Below are 7,967 nucleotides of genomic sequence, written 5' to 3'. Positions count from 1 at the left end.
TATATTTGTTGATTGATTGTATATCATCTTCTGAGAAGTGTATATTCATTTCCTTGGCCCATTTATTGATTGACTTATTTGAGTTTTTTGTTTGTTTGTTTGTTTGTTTGTTTGTTTTTTGGTGTTAAGATTTTTGAGTTCTTTAAATACCTAGAGACTAGTGCGCTATCTCATGTGTATGTTCTAGAAATTTGTTCCCATTCTGTAGGCTCTCTATTTACTTCACTGATTATTTCTTTTGCTGAGAAGAAGCTTTTGAGTTTGAATCCATTCCATTCATTGTTTCTTGATTTCAATTCCTGTGATAAAAATTATGGAATGCTTCATGAATTTGCATGTCATCCTTGCATAGGGGTCATGCTAATCTTCTCTGTATCATTCCAATTTTAGTATATGTGCTGCCAAAGTGAGCACCTGATCAATGTCTTTTGAAAACATTTAATAATCTTAATACATACTTATGAATGTATTTTCACATTCATAAGTGTCTTAAGAATACATTTTTTTCCTTGAAATCATGTATTCATAAGCAATACCTTTGGATCCTTGCAGTTACCCAGTGGAATATGTAATATTGTGAATGCTAATTTGTTTTTGATAGTTTACTGTTCACAAAAACACTTTGACAAACTGTTATAAGCTGACTGTATTCCCTTGTAATTTATATATTGAAATCCCAATTCCAAGTAACTTAGAATGCAATCTGATTTATTTAAAATTTTTTCTTTTAAGTTATTTTATTCTAATTTGTTATACATGATAGCAGAATGCATTACAATTCATATTACACATATAGAGCACATTTTTCATATCTCAAAATACATTCACACCATTAGTGTCTTCATACATGTACTTAGGGTAATGATATCCATCTCATTCCATCTTCTTTTTTACCCCCATACCCCCTTCTTTCCCCTCCCACCCCTTTGACCTATCTAGAGTTCATCTAATCCTCCCATGCTCCTCCTCTAGAATGAAATACTATTTGAAGACAGGATCTTTAAGAAGATAATAAATTTAAAGTAAGATCATTAAGGTAGGACCTTTTCCAATATGTCTTGGGTCCTTATAAGAAGGAAAAACTTGTAGACACAAAAATTGACATTGGGAGATGATATAAAGAGACACAAGAAGACAATGTCAACCTACACACCAAGGAGCATGCTGGAACATTTTCTCTCCTTACAATGCTCAGAAGGAAACAACCCTGGAAGTTTGGACTTTTGTTTTCCAGAAGAGTAAAATGATAAATTTCCACTGATTGAGCCATTCAGTTTGTGATTATGATAGACATTGTCAGCTGAAACACGCGCCATCTTATTTGATGATTATATGTCCATCATGTTTTTCATTGCTATTTTCATTTAAGTGAAAGAAGGAAATGTGTACTATTAGATTTTTTAAAAGCCCTGTATTTATTCCATTGATTCTCTCTGACAGTAATTCCCTTCCATGTTTTTACTTCCAGCTAAACTCCATTTTTGAAACACTTTTTAAAGCATGTTTTTCTTCCAGAGGATTGGCAGGGATAATATGAAGTAAATTTTGTTCACCTTCCCTAATCTCACTCAGTGCTCAACTCAGATTTTGTAACTTTTCCTTCAGAAAATCCTTTAAAACCCCAAATTAAATTTACTGTGTCTTCAGAATCCCGCACCCTGCAGCATCATGCAATCCCATCACTAGTGACTCCTTCAGACTCATCTTAGTCTTCTAATGTGCCCTTTGCTCTGACTCCATTTTTAAAAGTCTGAAACTATGCCTAGAACTTTTATGCTTGTCTTAAATCAGGCAATTCCTGTCTTTCATTTCCCATATAAAGGTAACTTTTTCAACAAAACTCTCCTTTGAACCTTCTGTTTTCCAGGACAGTGAAACAATAAATTTCCACTGTTTCTATCTTTTTTCTTCTCAAATCTTTCTATTAAGCAATTTCATAGACACTTGTATTTCTTTATCAAAGAATGTGCCTCAAATATAATTAAATGTAACAAATCTTTTAATATTTTAATTTTATCAAAAAACACACAATATAAAATTTACCCTCTTACCTATTTTAAGTGCATGCCCATAATTTTTTTTTTCTCCTTGATGTCAATTTCTTGTGACTGAAGTTATGTTTTATTCATAACTTCTCAGCTAGTATCTCACATAGGACATAGAGGATGCTTATTTGATGTTTAAAAAATATTTGTTGAATGAATAAATTCTTTTTTTATTTGCTTCCCTTCAATCTTGATGGCAAAAACTGTGTGCTAAGCAACTCTGAATGATTGACACATAATGCATCTCAAAAAATATTCTGAAATCATTCATTTATTTAAAATATTTGTTAAGTGCTTATAAAATGCCAGACCCTATGTTTAGCCCTGTAGACATGTCTATGGATAAGACCAACAAAAATTTGCCTCTTGGGTGTTAAAACTTGTGAAATAACAGAATACATAAGTAAATAAATACATAGATGACATAAATAACAATTATCTTATGTATGAAGGAATTAATAGCTTAGTGATATGATATAGATTAACTGGCCAGGACTCAGTTCACAGGTACTCAATAAATATTTGTTGAGTTTATGAAGAATGATCATAGACTGTGTGGAAAAGAGAGAGTTCTCTGATGAGATACAACTTAAGTCTAGAGCTAAGAAGTTGACCCCAGTTATGAAATTATATGCACAGGGAGTTAGTGAAATATCATTTAGACAGATAAAAATGAAAATTTATAGAGTTTAAATTGCAAAATAATTGGATTTACACAAGCAAAAGAAAGGACTAGTGAAGCTGAATTTGAGTTCAATAATGTGAATTTGGAAGATTAGATAGCAGCCTCACAGGTAGAGAGCTCAGCATTCACTGTCAGTGCATTAACCACTGAAGAGTTTTAAGATTGCAGTGTAATCTGGCTTGTGTGTTTTTTTGAAAAATTACTCTGACTCTGTGCTTAATGGAGTGTAATGGGCAGAGGCTGAGGCAGAAGCTACTGTGTTAAGGAGGCTGTGAGGTAGCATCTGGATAAAAGATAGTAGCACCTTAACTCACATGGTAGAAGTTGAGATGGAAGAAAGAATAATTTGTTCAGAGTTTAGAGCCAAGAAAATTTTTCCAGGGTTTACCTAAGGAGTTTATGAAAAAGGCAGGTTTCAAGGTTGGTTTCTATTCCAAATCTCTATTCTTCCTATGCATTCTTAATCCAATTATAAAGTATTAGTTATGCCATTAGTATAACCTAGAACTATGAAAAATTTAACTAAGTCACTTGGAGTTTGAACACAGTCCATCTAATTAAATTAATTCTGGATACAAATTGATCTCTTTTTCAATTCTACAGCTCATGTATTTTGTATATAGCTTGTGTTCAACAAATATTTGTCAATGCATGTCTGAATCTTAGATGAGAGAAATGTCCAAATATAAAACATCATTACATATTTGGATTTGATTTGGGAATTCATTTTTACTACATAAGTATAAAATCTATTGCATTATAAAATTACATTCAAAGATATAAGAGCTTTAGGTTCAGAGTTTAAAGATGTGAACCACATATACTGTGTTTAAAATTCTTATAAAAATAGATTGGAAGAGTAAGAGGAAAAATAAGGAGAAGAGAAATAGAAAAAGGAGAGAAGAATCAAAAAGGAAAAGTTTATCGGAAACAAAATGTGAAGGAAAAAAACTACTGGCTTGAACATTTTCAAAGTCACTTCAAAAATGCCTCTAGCCCTATGCACTAAAAGTGTTTACCACAGTTTGCAGATGTTTCAACAAAGTGCAAATTTATACATGTTCTATTGAAACAAATTTCATCAGCTTATAACAGTTGCTGATGAGAGTTGCAATTATTCTGTAATTATTTGACAAGTTTAACTAATGAGTTATCAGTTGTTCCCCTTGTTATTTATGTGCCAATAATAATTTATTTGCAATTACCTAATCCAGATCTTTTCTATCCTGTATAAAACTGTAAGTAATATTAACAGTTTATATACAGGTTTAATGCCATATAACCTTGTACCTAAGTAAAGCTTTTATATTAATATAATAAAAATGAGTATAAAATTCACTATTCCATTATGGGCAAGAGTACATTTATCTTAGAAGTCTATCTTGCCTCGCTGTATATGGGGCAATGGTGGAATATATTATTGATGTTTTCTGTTAGATAATCTACTTTTAAATGAAAAGGAAAATGAATAGTTACTAAATTTTATATTGACCAGATATTATAGGCCAATGCTACCAAAAGAAAAAAAGAAAAGAAAGGAAGGAAGAAAAAGAAAGACAGAAACTTAGAAAGAGAATTTAGCAAAATTGAATCAATATGAAAAAGGCCAAAGAATTGCCCACTATAATTAATAGCCCACTGTCCAGATTACCAGCATCTGGTATAGGTAAGATACACTGCTCTATATATTCTTTTGTAAACATTGTGATTTAACTCGTAAATTTATCTACACTGGTTCTAAAATTTCTACAATTCCCATATTGTTTAGAATGTACAGTCTCTGAGATAAACAGACCTGAAGGACAAATTCAGCACATATTGAATTTTATTTTTTCAATTTAGAAGAAAACAGTCAGGTTTATATTTGACTGCCATCCCCAAATCCTGTTCATCATGGAGAAATTTCCCATAGTCATAACCAAAAATCTTAACTTATACAACATTCTATATTTCGCCATTGGCGACAAAATCACAAGTAATAAGTTTCACGGACTGCAATTAACCCCAGAGAGAAGGCTTGTTATTGGTACAACATTTGGTTTTTAAGGTTTGAAAATGTGTAATAAATTTATACATTCTATAAGAGCACACTTCTTTTTCCAAAGAAAGAAAAAATGGAAATGTTTAAAAATTGTTGTTCCTAAAGGCACAGCTCTTTAAATGATCTATTATTGTTAATTGTTTAAGAATTTAAAATATCACATTTCAAGCAACTGATCAATCTGTGTTCATTTTAATGTAAGTATTATCAAAAACATTAATAATCCCATCCTTCATAAAGAAATGATATTTAACTCTTTAGAGAAATAAGAAAAAAATGCCCATGATTAAATCAGAAAATATTCTTGTTTACAAAATACCAAAATTTTGTTATTTTGAATAACCATTCAGTCTAAAATGTCATGAATTTGGATTTTTAGAATATTCTAATCATTTTTTTAAAATGTGACTCTATTGTGCTTTGGTGTGATCAAGATCATGAAAAAAAAAAGATATTTTCAATGGCAGACCTCTCTAATCTCAAGTGAGAACCAATAACCTTTTCCAATGTATTGTTACTGAGAAGCTTATATAACCATTCACTATGCAAGGAAGAATTCCTATGCTATATTATGCTATATAAAATTCACTGGGAAATAAGTAGGTAGTAACTATGGGTCACATGTTTCCCATATATCTCTGTTAGGAAGAATTCTTACTACTGAACCCATGTCTATTTAATGATTTGTAAACCACATGCATTGCTAAATGCAAATATATTTTAATGACCTCACATTTTGGTGCCACATTGTGGGCCTTCGGACTTATAAATTTCTGTAAAGCAAAGTAGAAAGTAATATTTTAAACTGATAGGAAATTGTGGAAAATGGAGCATGATGAAATAAAAACAAAAAATTAAGGGAAAACATTTGTTGGTATTTTTCCCTACAAGCCTATTTGTATGTGATAAGACAAAGGAAAAGGTAAAGATAGAACACATAAAAAATGGAATAGAGCAGAGCACCTATGTTTCCTCCAATACTTTATTCTCTTCATTCTCCTTAGATTTTTAAATGTCATAAGCAATGAATGGATGTGAGAAATGGAACATGTAAAGGGTGTAATTAGAAAATCAATTATCTCAACTTTGCAATAGAAGAATAAAATACCCAATTAAGTCATGGGGCGGCAATAGTTTAAATTTATTGGTGTGTTTTTCATATGGATAGTAAAATCCTTTGGATATTTTAATATTGTTGATATAAAAACCTCTATATATTCTTCATAAAAAATAACATTAAACACACACATGCATGCATTATTCTATACTTGGAATGTTTTGTATGTCTAGACTCCTAGACATATATTCTGCTATATAGAAAAATAGTCCCACAAAGAATGGACTCTACAGTGTATCACAATGGAAAGCCAATGCTAGCACTATAATTTATTAAGAGATTAATCTTGAATATGTTGTGAATTTCCTCAAAGCTTTATTTTCATTACATATCAATTGAGACTACAATCTTCTTTTATGACTTTTGGGAGGGTTAGGTGAGATGCTATATATAAAGCAATCAGCAAACACAACTATCTCAAAAACTGAGATTATATACTGATTTATTTATTAATTTGAAAATAAAAATCAAGAAATAATAGGATAGTTTAAATTTTGGGTCCTTTGAGTACATATGAATTTAAGGTAGGTTTGGTTGAGTGAGAATTCCCTTTTTAACTTTGATCCAGTTCTAAAACCATGCCTCAAAGTCACATTATGGAAACATGATTATTAACAATTTACAAACTTTTGTTATCTATTCTCAACACTATTCCAAATATCATTTCACCTCAATTTATGTGATCTGAATATAAAGTGAGATTTGTGCTTTAGATAAATACCTGGTCTTTGTGCAAATTCTTTTCACTTATTAAAAGTGAAAAATATGCATGTGGAGTTTCTGTTGAGAATATCACATTATATATATATATATATATATATATATGTGTGTGTGTGTGTGTGTGTGTGTGTGTGTGTGTGTGTGTATAAAGAAAATCTCAGTACCCAAATAACTAGTTCAGCAAATCGGTCATCAATTTAATTTTTAATTTTTAATAATATCAAATATACAATGTGCAAAAATATTTATTTTTCTTTTACTGCAGTGACACTAGTGTACTATGTCTCAGTAGAAGAGATCTGATGTTGACCTTGTCTTCATTCAACTAAATAAAAGGTATGGAAATGTTCTTTTACTAAGTAATGAGAATACAAAAACTTGTGCTCAATTTATACATAAGTCCAACATGATTACTTTTGAGCAAATCTCAGAATGACTTATTTCAATTCAGCAGTCTTTGAAAACAAATCTTTTTATTATTTGATGAAAATACTAATTTATTCATTTGTTATTATTGTTGGTAATCTGTGGATGAAAAGGGACAACTGTATTTCATTAGTTAATTTTAAATTTGTATTCACATTTCATTAGTATTTATGTTGATATGATAATTTAAGATTTTATGAAAAGTGTAACATAGCAATGGTTTTGTTGTTGCTGTGGATTTCTCTGACATTTTATATCCTTACAGTCTTCATAGTGTTTACATCTTATAGCTACAGGATGAAGATGCAATCAGTCATGCAGAGAGTCAACTGTATTCTATTACTTTGAAGATATATTTGCTCAATTCTAGCATGAGAATAAATTTAAAGTTCCTTAATCATTTTGGTCATTTCTAACCCTCACTATTTTTAGAGATGCCAGGTATTTTAAACTAAAACTTTACAAAAGATAAACATTTATATGTCAGGGCTTATTTTTAGAACTAAATTGTAGTTACCATATGTATAAATGATGACACCATTGAATTTATTTAGGCAATGATTATTTAGTTTCCTAAAAAATGGTGCAAGAAATATATACACATATTGTATGCATATAAACTTTACTGAGAAAACATTTGGATGATATCAGGTAAAACAGAGAACATGACAAAAATGCCTCTTATCTAATCACAGGAAAATCAATCCTTTAGTTTTTTTTCTTTTTCCCCATGATTTTGTCCAGTTTTCTCTAATTATGCAGTACTTTGTTTGGTTTCACTTCTTCAATAATACAAGTAACACTGCAATAAACTTTTAAAATGGAATATTTATTATGTTTTGCTGTTTTTTTTCAATAAAGGTCCCAAATGAGATTACCAAATTACAAATTATGAATATTTCTACAGTTTAAACTTTTACTACAGCATTCATT

The 7,967-nt window shown here is 30.2% G+C and overlaps 1 non-coding gene across 1 annotated transcript; it reads right to left on the bottom strand.

The window, feature by feature from the left end:
• Positions 1–307: 307 nt before the first annotated feature.
• On the bottom strand, positions 308–414 carry LOC143640190 (U6 spliceosomal RNA). The gene has a single exon (XR_013154893.1). It is a non-coding gene; the product is annotated as a U6 spliceosomal RNA (small nuclear RNA).
• Between the last annotated feature and the right edge of the window lie 7,553 nt (positions 415–7,967).

Source organism: Callospermophilus lateralis, unplaced genomic scaffold, assembly GCF_048772815.1.
Source record: "Callospermophilus lateralis isolate mCalLat2 unplaced genomic scaffold, mCalLat2.hap1 Scaffold_130, whole genome shotgun sequence".
Classification (NCBI taxonomy): domain Eukaryota; kingdom Metazoa; phylum Chordata; class Mammalia; order Rodentia; family Sciuridae; genus Callospermophilus; species Callospermophilus lateralis.
Note: the sequence above shows the minus strand (reverse complement) of the source record. Positions and strands in the feature narration are given on the sequence as shown.